The following is a 17420-nucleotide window of genomic DNA, read 5'->3' as shown; positions in this document are numbered from 1 at the left end:
AGGTTTTGTGAAAGATAACAACGAAGCTTTTGAGCAATGTCTTTTTTTTTGTTTTAAATAATAACTTTACCTTTATGGCTACTATGCCTTTAGTCATTGCTAAATATATACACTGAAACTGCCTTTCAATACAAACTACACAGATTGAGAATTAACCAGGTTATTAACAATATCACCAATAATCCTAGGAATATCCCATGTTCCGACTATATCCCTTCCATGTAGAAGAAATCATTATCTTGACTTTTACAATAAATAATTGCTTTTCTATATGATTTTATAATTCTTATAAATAACGGCTTTTGTTTTGTCTATTACTGTATCTTTTCTAAATGGAGTAATATTAAGTGTATCATTTTGTATCTTACTTCATTTACCTAATATATTCATGATATTGCCTATAACAATAGCTCTTTCCTTTTCCTTGCAATAGAACACATCATTGATTTTACTTACACATTATATTTTCGATGAACATTTGGGTTGTTTCTATATTTTTGTTATTATGAACTATGATGCTATAAGCTTATAAAACCTGTTCAGGGGTATTTAAAAATTGGAAAACCTAAATAACTGTAGCAACATATCACGTTCATGATTAGAAGACTCATATTTTAAAGATGTCAATTCTTCCAGATTGATTTATAAACTCAGTACAATCTCAAGAGAACTACTCATTTTCCACCTAACTCTCCTAAACACTGCTGCCAAATTAACTTGCCTAAAATATGGCTTTTATCTTGTCATTCCGTGCTTAAAACCTACAGTGATTCCCCACTCCCCAGAGCTGTGCTGTTTAACACTGACACCACTAGCCTCATGTGGCTACTTAAATTTAAATTTTAATTAATTATAATTAAATAAAATTAAAATTCAGTTTCTCAGTTGCACTAGCCAGATTTTAAATGCCCCATAGCCACGTATGCCTACAATATTGGACAATGCAAATATAAGGCAGTTCCCTCATCACAGAAGGTTCTATCGGGCAGCTCTGTTCTATAGTATAATGTCATTTTCAGTGTGGCATTCAAGAAGTTCACAGTCCAAACCTAACACTTCCATTCAATTTCATTACCCAAAATCCCTTTGAAAAGAGTGGTCATTTCTAACTACACCTACTTTGACCTTACGACTTAAATGCACTTCTGTCTTTTTGCACTGAAATTCAATTGACCTAGCTCTTACTGTAATTCCTCTATTAGGCTTTCTTGACTCCTCTGTTTTTAATATGAAATACCCCTTCTGGGACACCTGGGTGGTTCAATAGTTGAGCATCTGCCTTCGGCTTAGGGTGTGATCCCAGATTCCTGGGATCAAGTCCCATATTGGGCTCCTTGCATGGAGCCTGCTTCTCCTGTCTCTGCCTCTCTCTCTCTCTGCCTCTCTCTGTGTCTCTCATGAATAAGTAAATAAAATCCTAAAAAAAAAGAACTATCCCTTCTAAGTGATAATGATAATCTCCTTCAGTACATTATTTTTGGTAACTGTATTTGTGTATACTCTTAAGTACAGTTTGTAGATGTCTTAGGTCTATAGGTTTCTGGATGAAAGGATCATAATTGTTAGTTCTATCATCCCCTCCACAGCTGGGCTGCTGCTCACTGATGACAACGAATTCTAGTAGATGCTATTACTTATGTTATTTATCTGCTGTTGACTTTCCTTTCCAATGAAAATATACCTCTCAACAGTAGTGCAGCCTTTCCTGACTACACTGTCTTTGTCCTTTGTTAACCTTGATGTGCATGCAAGAAGGCTCTTTTCAATATCAAGTCTCGTGGAACATTCAAAAGTACATCCCTACTCCCCCACTCCTGTAAAATACTACATTGCTCCTCTGATGGTGACAGCACCGGTGGTCAAAACTGTCCATTGACTGTGTCATGCCTAATTACTTGTGTGTTGTCTCTAGAGTTCAATAATACAAGTTATTAATGAGTTAGTATGCCTCTCATATCTAATTTCCCAAGTTAAATTTACACTTGTTGTTATTGGCCACATGTCATACGTTGATACATGCCATATGTAATATTTTCAGAAAGCTTTGTTAAATGTTGGTTTAGAAAGAATTGGTAGACTCAGTCCACCTCTCCATAACTTAAGTCCCTGTGTCCCCAGAAATTTTATCAGAGTTGACATTAATGAAGCCTGACTTTCCTTTACCATCCTCCCAGAAAAACCAAGGACTAGCTATACTGTCTTAAGACACACTTTCTTCAGACTCTCCCCATCTTAGTAAGAGACTCGTTGTGTTGATTATTGCAATGCGGCTTGTACCAGTACACTTAATCGTTGAGGGTTCTGTGACACTGATGAGGAAAAAAAAATGGAAATATGAGCTGCTATGTCTCTCTTGCTTATTGTTCTATCTCTGCACTAAGGAAACATTCACTCCCCTCAGCTGTCTCAGAGATATAGCCAGGATAGTCCATTCTAGGTGAAGTCTGGTTTCCAAATATTTAGCAGACCAAGCAAATCATTTTACTTCTTAAATCTTTGATGTTGGCTTAGATGCTGTATAAGATCCTGTGAGATTCAAATTAAAATGATGAAGGGACCAGTGGAGGAAATTTAAGTGTTTTCTTAATAACAAAAATAAGTCATGTCTTTTCCTTATTGATAACTGATGAATAGAGGCTGACTGAAGCTAAAACAAAGAGCTATTGGGTTTTTTTTTTTTTGTATGATTTTTAAAGAGTATCTTTTAAAGAATTGGTGGTAAATTATCCTGAATCAATCCAGTAGCAGTGTTTGCTCTCCTTGCCTGTCAAGGAAAATTCTTCATTACATACTTTAAAATGCACTGTTTTCTTTGCCTGGGCACTGTTATCTCCCACGTTTTAAAAATTACATTGCTCTTTAACACAAATGTCCCGGAAAGGGCAGACATCAGACCATTATTTCTTGGCATTTGCCTGCTGTCTGGTCTCCTAGTTTGATTAGGAGAATCATGTTTTTAAAGGTGCTGTCTTAATTCTCTTCTCATTTCTACTCTACCTTGAATTGATTCATTAGCATTTGACCATAACTATCATAGCAACACTCTGGTTTGTTTGGTCTCTGATAGCATGAGTTTTGCATCTTAAAAACACATATGTATTTAAAATTATTCCCTGGGAGGTAAAAAGACTATTTTTGTTGTTCATATTTTGCTTTGTTTTGTTCCAGAAGAGCCATTCATTTGTGATCAGTATGCTGATTTCTTTTTACTTTGTAAGATGTTCTACTTTTCACCCTTTATGGTATTCCTACAGACCCCAGATAACAGGAGCAAAATATACATAAGGTTTTTATTTCTTCCGTGCTAACCATCAACAAAGGATGGGTGGGTACCTGGGTGGCTCAGTCGTTGAAAATCTGCCTTCAGCTCAGGTCGTGATCCCGGGATCCTGAGATCGAGTCCTCCATTGGGCTCCCCGGAGGGAGCCTGCTTCTCCCTCTGCCTATGTTTCTGCCTCTCTCTCTCTATGTCTCTCATGGATAAATAAATAAAATCTTTAAAAAAAGAAAAAAGAAAGGATGGATGTCTATGTGTATCTGTTTATGGAGAATTACCAGTGCTTCTTTTCTTTGTTCAATAAAAGTAAAAGGAGTGGGTATGAGAATTGTGGATGTGTAGTACTGTGCAATACTTGTATCAAGCTTGCTATGTAAATGTCTACAAACTTTTGGACTATTAGTTTTCTAGTTAGAGGAGCCCATGGCTTGATTTTATCATGTAAACTCATTTGTTGGGGTTGTCTTTAATTGGTTTATGTAAATTGTTCTTTGGAATATTCCCTTAAAACAATTGATACACTACAAATTGTGACTCATTCTTATTTACATCCTTATTTAGTAAAGTAGTTTCTCTAATGACTGCTTCTAGGCAACATTTTATTAGCCTAGTGTGAGGTACTGAACATACTCAGGAGGGAAAAAGATGGTATTGACTCCAACACAGGCATTAATTCAAGCAGTTTCCCTTTTAGTTCAAAATGGCAGAGTTTTGCTAAACTGATTATTTACTTCCCCTTGCTTCAACACACATATCTAAAATCCCTTAAATAATACAAACATATAAAAACCCTAAGCCTCTTTCCTTTCAGACACACAACCAGGAAACACTACAAAACAGAAATTGGTCGTGTTTGTGAGTTCCTTATATTGAATCTAACAAAGGGGTGAACAAGATAGTTACTTTGCTACTATTTTCCAAAAGGTCAATGGAAAATGATAATGAAGAGAAAAAAATGAAGTGTACTTTTCTAACATGCTTCCTGTTCTTTTATCCCTGGCAATAATGTCCAGGAGTTGAATATGTTAAAATACAAATTTCATCTTCACTTATCGGTTCCCTGTGTTTAAGCAGTAGCCGGCTGTGAAAATTTTCAGGGACATAGTTACCATGTCTGACTCTGTACAAGGGCTTAAAATATTCTTGCCTGTTACTGGCTGTGCATACACATGCATGCACACGGGTGTAGATAACTTAATTTTCTTGCTGTCTGAAAATGAACGAAATGGGACGGCAATGAAGAGTTTTCTGTTTTTCACGTCCTCATTTAGAGAGGGCTGTTATAGTGACCATGTTATGGTGACCATAACCATATAAACACAATATCTCCTTATCTGTGATTCATTTGAAGGAACCCCCTAGTTGAGTTTTAAGTCTCTTTTCCTTCAACACTTAACCCCAGGGGCATAAATTGTGGGCTGTATCTGACCAACAGAGCACTAAATTGTTCAAGGGAAATACGGCATTCCCTTCAAGCCATCATACTGGCAGCCACTGAGGCTGTTCCCTTTGCATCTAGCTTCTGAGAGCTAATGTCTTCAAACTGTGATTGCTAGCTGTTATCATGCTCACATTATGAATCACTTTATGACATCATGTGTGAAAGTAGAATTATTTTCTTTCCACTGTTCTAATAAGGCTGGCTCTAGACCTTTGATGAAAATATAGTTAACTTGGAAACAACTCCTAATTATTTTAAAGTAATTTTATTCATGTTTGTTGTTGCTGTTGATGGTGGGCAAAGAATTATGAATTCGTTATATCCTTCACTATATATCTCTATGGATATCTATCTAGTTATTTAACTTAATTCTGTTTAAAAAGTCATGGCTAAACTGGCAAGGGACTACTGAATTGAATATGTATGGACCTAGGTAGCACTTTCCTGATCCCTGACTGCTGAAGAGGACTTTCCCAAGGGAACTTTATTATTAATGAGTTGGGTAAAGGGGAAGAATCCAGATGATTCTTTTCATAAATCTATCTCCTTTACTAATAAGCATGAAGCTATCTCCCACCACAAGTGATAATTTTAAGCCCTTTCCTTAGCAGTGGTGATGGATTTGTGTTAATTCTTTCATGCTTTCTTTTCCATGTGTCTGCCCAAGGTGAGACTTACAGTCTTGGTCTCACAATGCATTATTCAAAACAAATGGACCAAATAGAGCCTACTTTTACTGCAGAGATGACAAAGGGGACATGTCCTAACATGTGACTTATGACCTATACCCACTTCTCTTCCTTTCCTCTGAGAATGTTATATAAAGAAATAAAGAACATAATGAAAAAATTAAAGAAGATTCTGGGAGCAAGAAGGATGCTTATTAATTCAGGTATACAAGAATTATTTATTGAGGGCTTTCAGCAGGTATTTACTATATATCAATAGTCACCAGTTGATAAGTCTTTCTACTCTTGAGACTATGAACTTTTGAAAGCAAAAATTATATGTCTTATTTATATTGATTTATATTGGTATTTCCAACATTGAACACAGCATGCAAAACTGGGGGCTTGATGCATTTCAGTTGAATGAATTGTGATTAGGCACCATGAGAATATAATGATTAGTTCTGTGCCTATTTATGATAAATAACACTCTAATTTAGGAGCTGGGATAAAGAGCAAAGGAAAGAAGTGAGAAACTTTACAAGAATAGCTAGTATATGGTATAAGATTGATGAATCATTCATTCATTTTTCTCAGTTTGATTTTCTCCAGAAGACCTTGAGACCAGGGTTCAGTACAGTAGTTTATTGCTTAGGAGGTGATTTCAGGCAATATTAGAAGGAGGAAGTAGGAAAGTTATACAAAGACAGTCAATAAAAGGAGACATTATCAAGCAAACACTCACTGTGGATAAATGGAGCTTAATCCCAATGGGGAGCTCTGGGAGATAAATACAAACATCTCAGAGTCATGCCCTTAATGGCTAAGGGAGCTGGAGCATTCATGCACTGACTCTTACTACTGCTTGGTTGGGAGTGCTCTTGGGGATGTTAATTCCCTGGTACTTCTCACCTGCAGTGGCAGGTGAAGATCATGATGCTCTGAGGCCAGAGATTATTTTCAGTTGAAGAATGCAACTGTTAGAAGTTGGAAGTAAGGTTAGTATGCAGAACCCAACAGAAAACACATCCCTTTGTCAGTATTATTTTAAAAATAAACTATTATTTTTCTTTACATTTGTGTGTATTACAGTTGAACCTCGAACAACATGGTTTGAAGTGTGCTGGTCCACTGATGCATAGATATTTTCCCAGTTCTGTACTGTAAATGTACTTTCTCTTCCTTATGATTTTCTCAATAACACTTTCTTTTATCTGGCTTACTTTAATGTAAAAATACAGTATATAATACATATAACATGCAAAATATATGTTAATAGACTGTGTATGGTATTGGTAAGGCTTCTGGTCAACAGCAGGCTATTAGTAGTTAAGTTTATAGGGACTCAAAAATTATACATAAAGTTTTAACAGTGAGGGGGTCAGTGCCCCCAACCCCTGAATTGTTCAAGGGTCAACTGTATTATCAATGTTTTTTTTTATTACTATAACATAAATACTTTTCCAATTTCTTGGACCCAACTTCTAACTACTTAATGAATTGGGAGGTATTAATTTTGGCTTTGATGCACACAGAAGTATTACTAAACATTAAGGGTGTCATGAACCAAGAAAGTTTGAGAACCACTAACCTACCTCTTCTTTCTATGGGCTGTAGGAGTCTGTAAGAAGAGACCTACCTTCTTCTTCTTCTTTTTTTTTTTTTTTTAAGATTTTATATATTTATTCATGACAGACACAGAGAGAGGCAGAGGGAGAAGCAGGTTCCATGCAGGGAGCCCGACACGGGACTCGATCCTGGGTCTCCAGGATCACTCCTTAGGCTGAAGGCAGTGCTAAACTGCTGAGCCACCCGGGCTGCCCCAGACTTACCTTCTGCACACTAAAGTCATTTGGGATTTCAGAAGCAGGAGAAACCTCACATGACTATGTCCACAGTACATCTCTGTATAAATGGCAAACATATATCATATGTTGATGAGTTCTATATTCCTGGTAATGGAATATAAGTTTTATGGAAACTTATATGTGGCCAAAATTTTCCGTATGTTGTCTCTGGACCTTCAAACACCCAGGCCCATGGATTTCAGAAAAGTTTCCTTATTCTTCCCTTGGTATTTTTGCTCAGATTAAATAAGAAGCTAGTTTTGGCTTGCAATCTTGCTGTTTTTACATTGTCTTTTAAATAGCTTGTAAACAAATGTCTAGCCAGTCAAAACAAATGTGCAGGTCATTATGATAGCTGTTTCTCATCTTCATTGATTCATTCTATAATTCTGAATGTCTATTTTCTACATTTTGATTTGTTTACATGTTATATATTATTTTAAGTCATGAAAATAACTTCTGGAATAGACAAGAAACACATAAAAACAGAAATGAATGATTACTAAGAGAAAAAAATGAATATACAACAAAGAGGTAAAATATATAATCACAATAATCTATTTTAAAAATCTTAATAATTATAGGTCTAACATAATAATGCCTACTGAATACTTATCATACATAGACCCTACGTGGTTTACACATATGCAAACATTTCATCCTAACAGCATCCTGATGATGGGGATTCTACTCTTATTCTATTTGGGTTATATCTAGCCTCTTGCAAATTATGCTGGTGTTTCATTATATTCTCTGGGGGTTTTACTGCGTAATGCATGGAGTTCTGACTTCTAAATGCCACACTTTGCTTCTCTTTGTCCAGTGGCTTTTTGTTAGCTGGAGCTAGGTCTGCCTTCTTGCACAGCAGAATGAAAGTACAGGAGAATTAACACAACCTGTCAGTAGCACCCTTCACTACTGTTTCCTTGGATAATGTTCCAAGTACCCTAATTGCTCTCAAATCCTTATTTCAGGGTTGGCTTCTGGAAGAACCCAAATGAAGACACATCTGTACATTCACTTGTACTTCCATATACACTTAGATATAAAGCTGCCTTAAATTGGGGGAAAAATAAGATAGATAGATAGATAGATAGATAGATAGATAGATAGATAGACAGATAGATATTTGGGACTGAGATAGTATGATCTCAGTATTGCATGGAGTGCCTCAGAAGGAGGTGTAGGAGATTAGAATGAACTGCATCTTATGGAAAGGCACTAACAATATAGACTCAAATTATGACAAGGAGTCAAATCTGTTTTAGTTCTTAGAGAAAACAGAGGAAGGCAGAGGTGACAGCAGTGCACAAAATCACGGCTGCGCAATGTGCAGTCACTCATCAGAGACTGAAGAATAGTAAAAATAATCTGCTATTTATTGACTCTGGGTTTTCTCCCATCAGTTGGCAAAATGATGCAGGGAGACCATTAGTAAATTATTTGAGTCTGATGTGCTGGGATCTGAAATGTTGGCAACTATGTTACTGTGAGGGAGGGGGGGCAGGGGTCTTCTCACTCCTCTGTAAAGCATATCCCTGCTTAAGCCCATCCATACTGAGAAGAGAAGCTGTGTCGGTCTAAGCAAAGGGTTAAGGTGATTGTCCTGTGTTTAATCATACATCAACTTTTCTTCATTCATGTTATGTCTCTCAGCTTCTGGCACTTCTAAGGATTGTGATTGACAATAAGAGTGGGTGAGAATGGAGTTTCCATCAGATCCGTAATTTATTTTGTATACTTTAACCTTTAAAAATGTTTAATTTTTTGGCTCAATTGCACTACTTGCTCTAAAGCTTCCTTTTCCTCTCTGGTTACATTTCTATTTTATGGTAACTTAAAATATTATTTAATGGTGGTGATGGTGGTAGTCATGGTGTGCGTGTGCACGTGTGTGTATTTTGGAGTAAGCTACAGATACTGTTTAATCTTTGATTGCTTGAAACTAGATATGATCTCATTTGGCAGCCTGTTCCCAACCGAATGGAAGCTGCGTGCTTCTCCACCAGAGTCATTACAGCGCATGCTGTGAGTGTGAATGTTCATTAGCATATTATGGATCTATATTTTCTGCTTAAAAAAAAAAAAAAAAACTATGAAAAGCAATTACCCAGCACGATAAGAGCTCTGTTTTAAACCTCAATGTCTTCAGTTTCTTTTTTTTAAGTCTACCTTCCCCATACTTCTGGATATTTGTTTTTAACTAAATCGAAACATTGGATAGTCCAAGATTTCTGGCAATGGGTCATTTGTACAGAGCTGGCTCACTATGATCAGAAGGCAGGATGGGTTAGGTGAAGCTGAAGCTGCTGCCGATTATTTGATGTCTCTTTAAAGAGCAAAAAGGAAATGGAGGTTATAGAAAAGGACTGCTCTTTTTTTTTTTTTTAAGGGAGAGAATGCGATGCTGTGTGGGTACAAGCAGTGGGAGGAAAGAGAAGGGAGGGAGAGGGAGAGAGAATCTTAAGCAGGCCTGATGCCAGCACTGAGTGGATGCATGCTGGATCTCAGGACACTGAGATCATGACCTGAGCCGAAATCAAGAATCGGATGCCTAATGCACTGAGCCACCCAGACACTGCTGAAAAGGACTGCTCGTGAAGGAGGAAGTGGCCCCTCTGCCATTTACTTGCTGTGGGACTTTGAGCTACTCAGTTGGCCTCTCTGAACTTTGCTTATTGTCTGCCAGGAGGATCAATGAGGTCTACCTTGCAGAGTTTTTGTGAATGGAAAAGCAGACGACATATGGTCAAAAGCTTTATGAAGAGTTCAGAGCTGAACAAATACAAAGTCATTGCTATAATTACTTATTTACCAGGTGGCAATCTACAAATTGCTTTAATGTCTATTCTTGAATTTGGATTTTGGAAATGTGCTGCAGAAAAGAAAGAGAAAGCCTCTAATGCACAGATGAGAAAGCCGAGGCTATGTGAAGTGAGGCTGTTGCCAGCAGGATCAATTTTACGATTTAAGAAACCAAACAGAAGTGGCTGGCTGCTGAATTTGAGATTCAAACTTAAAATTCTTTTTAAAAGTGACTTATTCGTATGTTATTCATAAATGTATCCATGAGCTCGCACACCCAAGGAGCGAGAGAGACAAGGAGAGATTTCTGTAGTGGATTTCATTTGGAGTCCCACTGTGTCCTTTAAGATCTGGTCAGGTTTTCATCTTTGATCCTGACCTCCCCAAGACTGCCCTGCATCACCCTGTGCCTACTGCTTACGCTGGACATCTCGGCTGTTTCCAGCTTCTTCTGCGTGCCAACTCTCTATGTCTGGGGGTAGTTCCAGCGGTGTAGTGGATGATTCTGGTTATTCCCAGGTAATGACAAAGATCCTGACACATGAGACCTCTACACAGATATTTTTAAAGTGGATATTGGACAGTCTGGTTTTTCAATCGTTTTCCAGTCATTTTTTACAACCTCAGGTTTAAGGTTTTTTTTCCTTATTCATGGTCTTCTCTTTTCTCTCAAACTTTTACCTTTGACTTGATTTTGTGTTTGCCCTTATCCCTAAATTACTGCTCCTTTCCTACCTTGAGCACAATGTGAATCTTTTTTGCTTTTTTCCTCACCTTTATTCCCAGTGGCCTGTGGGGATGAACTCAGAGTAGACTATAGTCTCCACGTGGGAAGGGACAGCACCTGTCATTTCATCCCTGCATCTCCCACCCGAAGAAGGTAGCTAACATGTAGGAGATAGTGTGTATATATATATATATATATATGTAAAATACCTCAAAGTATTTCCCAAGAGGAATTCTAAACCAGCTTTCGAAAACCAATATCTATTGTACATATATATATTTTTCACCCCACAACTTATTCAAACTAGATTTATAAAAATGATAATAGATTCTTAAGCAGACAGTAATGTTTTATCAAAACTGTATTTTAAACACATTTCATACTCCTTGGCACTTAATATTACTTCCCTTAAACAGAGCACTCACTACAAATTCACTGATCATTTTTTCCTGTTGCTTTTGTTTCATTTTTTCTTCGCCCTGGAGATTGCTGTTGTGCTGGTTGTGGACATATTGTGAAAACTTCATCTAAAAATTGATAAATGTGTTTAATTGGAAATTAAAACTGCTATGTTTTCATGGGCACTGGGCAGATACTTCCTTGCTAACCCTGATCCCCAGATTCTTTTTCTTTAATGTCACTCTCTGTAGAATTGCTTGATCAACGCAAAGCATGTCTCCTGATGAAAACAGACTGTTCCTCAAAGAACAAATTAAGGACTTTCAGTCCTGGAGGTAAAACACTGTGAGTTCATCATGCAGTGCTGTAAAACAAATGTGTTATGTGCCTGGCAACTCTGTCACACAATCAACAGGAAGCCTGAAATGCTGAGATGGACTGATTTGCACATTTTCATCAGGTACTTGCAAATGCAATCAAAATAAACCAATCGGATTTAAGACTTCTTGCCATGACTCAGCCTCTTGGATTTTTTTTCTCCCTTTTAACAAATCATTTATTTTGCATTAAATGGGTGAGTTGAATATTTGAAAGCTATTTCAAATTCCAAGTTCTATTTGAAGGTACAAGTGTTCTTTAATAAGAATGACTTCTCAAAGAGCAGCGTGGTGTAATGCATACAACTGAGGAATTATAATCTCTTCTTAATCCCTCTATATGCTTCTCTCTTTTCCTCTCTCTTTTTGTCATTTTGCCTACCCTTCTATCTTCAGCCTTTTCTCTCCCTTAATCTCTTTTTCCTTAGTCTCTAGTTCAAATTTTGTCCATGGTGAATGAATGCTTATGAAAAAAATTTAAAGTAGGACAAGCACTGATCTCTTGGTAAATCACTTTTATTCATTCAACAGATACTTTTTTAAAGCAAGAACCGTGTGCTATATACTCTGTTAGGTGGAATCATGATTTTCTGTAAGCCATAGTCCTTAAAAGGAATTATTTAAGTGACTGCCTCCTAAATAAAGTTCTGTTACTATAAGTAAAATGCATACCAAAAATCATAACCCACACTTTTCACTAAATTCTGTATGCCAGTGTGAGTGGTGAAGACCCACTCCTAGAAGTTTAGAGAATTTTAGGGTGGCCAAATGAGACATAGGAATTTATATCAAGTTCCATCATTTGTGAAATAGGAATCAGAAGATTTAACAATTGATTAATTTATCTGAATTAGAATTAACATATTCACAATTTTATACCTCAATTTAGGCATCCATTCATGAAGGGGTCTATCTTGACATTTTAGACAGACTCAGAGACAGGACTGTTTTAGGAGTCAGTGCCATATCAGAACCTTACATGCTTTATTTCTGTGTATTTTACATCTGCTGAGACACTACATACTATGAACCTCAGCCACAACAAGGAAAAGATATTTCTATATATAGTCAGTTCACAGTCAACAGATACCCCTGAATGAAACCCTGAGTCCTCTGCTGTAAAGTCATCTACTAGGGACCAATCTGAAGAATAAGCACTTATTATGGACTAGGTCTTAGAATAAAGTGATTGATTCATAAATGAGTCTATCTGTCCAAAATGTGATTCATAAATATATTATGGGTTAAATTGTGCCTCCTGTCCTTAATTTATATGTTGAAGTCATAATCCTCAGTACCTCAGAGTGTGACTTATTTGGAAATAGAGTCTTTGCAGATGTAAATTAATTGCGATGAGGTCATACCAGAGTAATGAGCCCCTAGTCCAATAATTGCTGTCTTTACAAAGAGCAAATTTGGACACAGAGACAGACCCTCAAATAGGGAGAAAGCCAAGTGCAGATTGGAATCATGCTGCCATAAGACAAGGAACTATCAGAAGCTGGAAGAAAGGCCTAGAACAGATCCTTCCCTGGAGTCCTCAGAGAACATGGCCCTGTGAACACAGTAATCTTGGACTTCTACTTCCAGCACTATGAGACAATAAATTTTTATTGTTTAAGCCACTTAGTTTGTGGCACTTTGTTACGGCAGTCCTAGAAAACTAATACAGTTAGTATCTGAGTCATTTTTTTTCTTAAATGAAAAAGATGAAATAATATAGTGAGAAGTTTGTGGTACCCTTCACAACTGTCATATCAGGACACTTCCATGCTTTTATATCCTCTCTGAAGCACAGCTCAGAAACAAGAATGAGATAAAGATTTGAATCTACTAATTTAAGAATAAATCAGGGTGCTAAGACTGGATGTCTTTAGGGAATTTAGATTGATAATTTATCTCCAGCAGATGAAAAATGATAAAAGCATTCAAGGTGGGTTCATTAAGTCTGAAACCAAAATCCTTCAGCAAAGTTTATGAATATCACCAGAACCCTTGAGTGTTCTAATCTCCATTTATGCTGCAGAGGTAGCTGTAAGATAAGTAAAATCTCTGGCAGCCAGGTCCTTATTGATTATGCATCAGCAAAGACTGCAAGATTTTATTTGTTCTCCCAAGTGGATTGTGAGAGCCTCATTCTAACAACATGCCTGCGCACAGCTAAATGAATCGAGCTTTTTAAAAAGTTGACAATACAAAAAAGAGATGCAGAGCCACATTTAAAGGTCTGAGAACACATCTTTGAAAATAAAATACAACAAAAAACCTAAGCCGCCAACATCTTCCACTATGCAGGGAAACAATGCAAGCAACTACATGGTTTTGAGAGAAGATAATAGAGAACGAAATAGAGCAAAACAGGAAAAAAATGTGGAAATTTAACGAATGACATTAATAAAAGTATTGTTATGTGGAAAAAAATCTGACATTTCCAGATTTTAACTACAGTACCAAACTGACCTTGGAACATGTTTGTGTAGATCAATGCAAAAATAATGCCTTTAATCTTAAATACATCAATTGCTCTTTCCATTCACTTAATATGTTATATTATTTAATATTTATGCATACCTCTTTAGTTGCATTTTCTTATTATTTTATTTTGTAGGTAGGTAACTCGAAGCTTAGAGAAGGTTAGTATCACTCCTGGGGCCAAACAGCTAACTAGCTGGAGGTTAGATATATCCTCCAAACCAGTGCTGAGGCAATTTAATGTCCCTTTCAAGATTGGCCATTTTTCAATGGAAAAAAAAAAAAAAGAGCATATTTAGTATCTACAGTAATTTCCAAAACATAACTAAACTGATTAATCACTATAACAGTGGTGTATCTAAGAATTTACATTTTTTCACCTTAAATCACCTAAGGGTCAAATGATTGATTGATTTCTACCTAATTCAGTTAGGAGAACATCTATCTTAATGTTGTTATTCATTATCATGGAAGAAATGGGAAAATTCTCCAATCCATAGAAGTCTGTGACTGGGAAGAGTACTCTGAAAATATTTTCCTGTAATGCCATCTCTACAGGTAAATGCACTGGCTTTCCTGTATTCCTGGGAAGAGAGAGCAAGATCTGGAGTTTCAGTGCTATGAATCATTTCTTTCTTTCTTTTTTTTTTTTTGAATCATTTCTTATGTATATCTGATGAAGGTTTAATTTTTGGTTGCCAAAAACAAAATGGTCTCATTGGGGAAAATACTGCCAAGTTGGATGCCTGTCATAGTTTTGCTTTCCTTGGTATTATTAGACAAGGGTGCTATAACCAATCTGTTTCAACAGTGCCTACAGCAAACCATTTCTGCTAAGATCCTTGGTCTTAATGAACTGTACATAGCCTTGCTTTTCCATGTTCTGGAAGGGGAAAAAATATCTTCCTTAAAACAAATGGGAAGCTGATGCTAGCATTTTGAATTGATTCTTTAACTTTAAAAATGTGTCTTCTCAATATGCCCTCAAAAAAAAAAAAAAAAAAAGTAGAAATGAAACCATGCATGAAATCCAAACATATATACAGAGAAGAAAGTTAGCAAGTCAAGTGTTTCCCATATTGCCCATTCATGGGTTAATCACTTTAAGATATTTACTATGTCTGCATGCCATAAATATTATTGTTTACTGTATCTTAAAAAATTAATTGCCTGTTTTCCTTCAACATCTTAAAAAATCTTTTCTTTAAAAGATTTTATTTTTAAGTAATCTGTACAAACGATATGGGGCTTGAACTCACGATCCTGAGATCCTGGGTTGTATGCTCCTCCAACTGAGCCAGCCAAGCGTTCCAGGAAAAATATCCTTAAAATTTATAGGTTTTTATATGTAAGTTATGACATTAAATGTATTGCTATTAAAACAAAACAGTATTCAACTCAGTACCACTTAATGTCATTGGCCTTATAATTTTAACTCACTGGGAAATGTGTGGGGTTAACACTGCCAACTAAGTAATAGCCTCTGCACCCTAGTCAGTCCCTTGCCCAACACCACTCAGCTGGAAAACAAGTTAAACTACAAGCTATTCCAGAACTCTGATCCCCCAACTGCCTGTCCAGTTATTTCTATACTGTGTGAGTCTCATGTCTCAGGAGTTATTTCAACATCCTAAGGAAATTAACCCTTGAGTTCTCACTTTACTTCATCTCTACCTTCCCCTGCAACAATCTGTACATGAGACTGTCTCTGAATAACCTATCTCCACCGTGGTTGCTTTCTCCACTAGTCCTTCCTGAAAGATATGTCTGGTAGGAAAAATGATGTTCCTTTCTGTTCTCCCAAAACAGTTTCTTCCAAATGACTTACAGTTTTCCATATCATTGCAGTTCTGCAACTGATATATTGAAGCTTTTTTGCCTAGTTGAAACCATATCCTATCCTTAAGATGTCATTGTTCTCTGGGTCAAAGTTATTGTTCTTTTTGGTCAACACTTTTTCACAGGTCTCATTTTTGCCACCAAAATCTGTGATGGGCAACAGTTTTCCAGTGGTAAAGTAGATAGCTATTAAGTTTTCCAGGTCCAGGGTCAAATCGCAGTTTCCCAAACATTCAGTGAAAAGGAGGAAAGTCATTAAAAGAATAACCAAAGAAGTCCATAAGAACAAAAGACTAATTTGGAAGAAAGGTTGTGAGGCAGAGGGGTGAGTCGAAACCGGTCTGGTAAAACACAGAAAATATGGAGAAGTGAGTTAGCAAGAGAGGAAGTCGAGAATCAAGCTGATCTGTGGTGGCTCAGGAATTGAGTCCTGGTAAAGGTGGATCTAGATCATGGGATCGGATGAGAGTCTGAGTAAGTAGCAACTAGACTCCTACATCTCTGCCTTTTTTTTCTAGACTTAGGCAACCATGTCACTCCAATTCCAGAAGAAGGCTGGGCAAGCAGAACTGATAGCAGAGGATGAAAAGCAGAGCCACCTACCAAACAGTGAGACATTGGATGCCTGCCTTTCCATGTATGACTCAACCTGGCAGCTGGGCTTGTACCTCCTGGACAAGGGATTGGAAGATTCTTTGTGGGAAACCCAACTATCCCAACCAAGGGGCTGCCTAGAATGAAACCCACCAGTCAGATCCCCACACTCTGATGCCCACAAGGTGACAAGTCAAGCCTGGGAAAGCAGAGAATGCAATCGTGCTTCCCGGAGCCTCAAGTTTAAATATGAGCAGATAGTCACGGGTGACCAAGCGTTTGCAGGAAGCCTCTGACATACATGACCAACTGATAAACACAAGTGCAAGCCACAGAAGATAACATGAAAACATTAAAGAAAACTATAATTAATATCCTCAGAGAAATTATGCTGTTTTCTTGGATTTAGGCTAGGATGCTATTTTTAGAAAAGCAATATTTAAAGTCAATAAGTATACCCTTGGAGTTCTAAAGAGATATAATGGCGGAAGACAAAAATTAATAGAAGGGGTAGAACATAAGTTGAAGATAGGAGTCAGAAACTAGTGTCTCCAGCTAAAGGGGACAAGAGATGGGCTAGGGGAGAAGAGATAAGCCAATGGCATTATTCTGACTCTACACTTGAGTGCTAGAGGGACATGGAACAGGACTGGGGCCTGTGGATGTAGAGGGGCCGGTTAAAAACTGGAATCCTGGGGATCCCTGGATGGCTCAGAGGTTTAGTGCCACCTTTGGCCCAGGGCGAAGTCCTGGGACGAGTGCCACATCAGGCTTCCTGCGCGGAGCCTGCTTCTCCCTCTGCCTGTGTCTCTGCCTCTGTCTGTGTGTCTCTCCTGAATAAATAAATAAAATCTTAAAAAAAAAAAAAAAACTGGGATCTTGTAGCCAGGGCAGGCCCTATTGACAGGATGACTTTCAGTTAAGGACATGAAAGGAATAGAGGGAGGTGACCTGTATATCTGGGGAAGGCAGTT

At 37.3% G+C, this 17420-nt stretch overlaps 1 long non-coding RNA gene across 1 annotated transcript; it reads left to right on the top strand.

The window, feature by feature from the left end:
• Nucleotides 1-4909: 4909 nt before the first annotated feature.
• LOC140639694 (uncharacterized) lies at nucleotides 4910-16818 on the top strand. The gene is made up of 3 exons (XR_012036323.1): nucleotides 4910-4977; nucleotides 5386-5610; nucleotides 16371-16818. It is a non-coding gene; the product is annotated as an uncharacterized lncRNA (long non-coding RNA).
• The last annotated feature ends 602 nt before the right edge of the window (nucleotides 16819-17420 follow it).

Source organism: Canis lupus, chromosome 1, assembly GCF_048164855.1.
Source record: "Canis lupus baileyi chromosome 1, mCanLup2.hap1, whole genome shotgun sequence".
Taxonomy (NCBI): Eukaryota; Metazoa; Chordata; class Mammalia; order Carnivora; family Canidae; genus Canis; species Canis lupus.
This window is presented reverse-complemented; position numbering and strand designations above follow the sequence as displayed.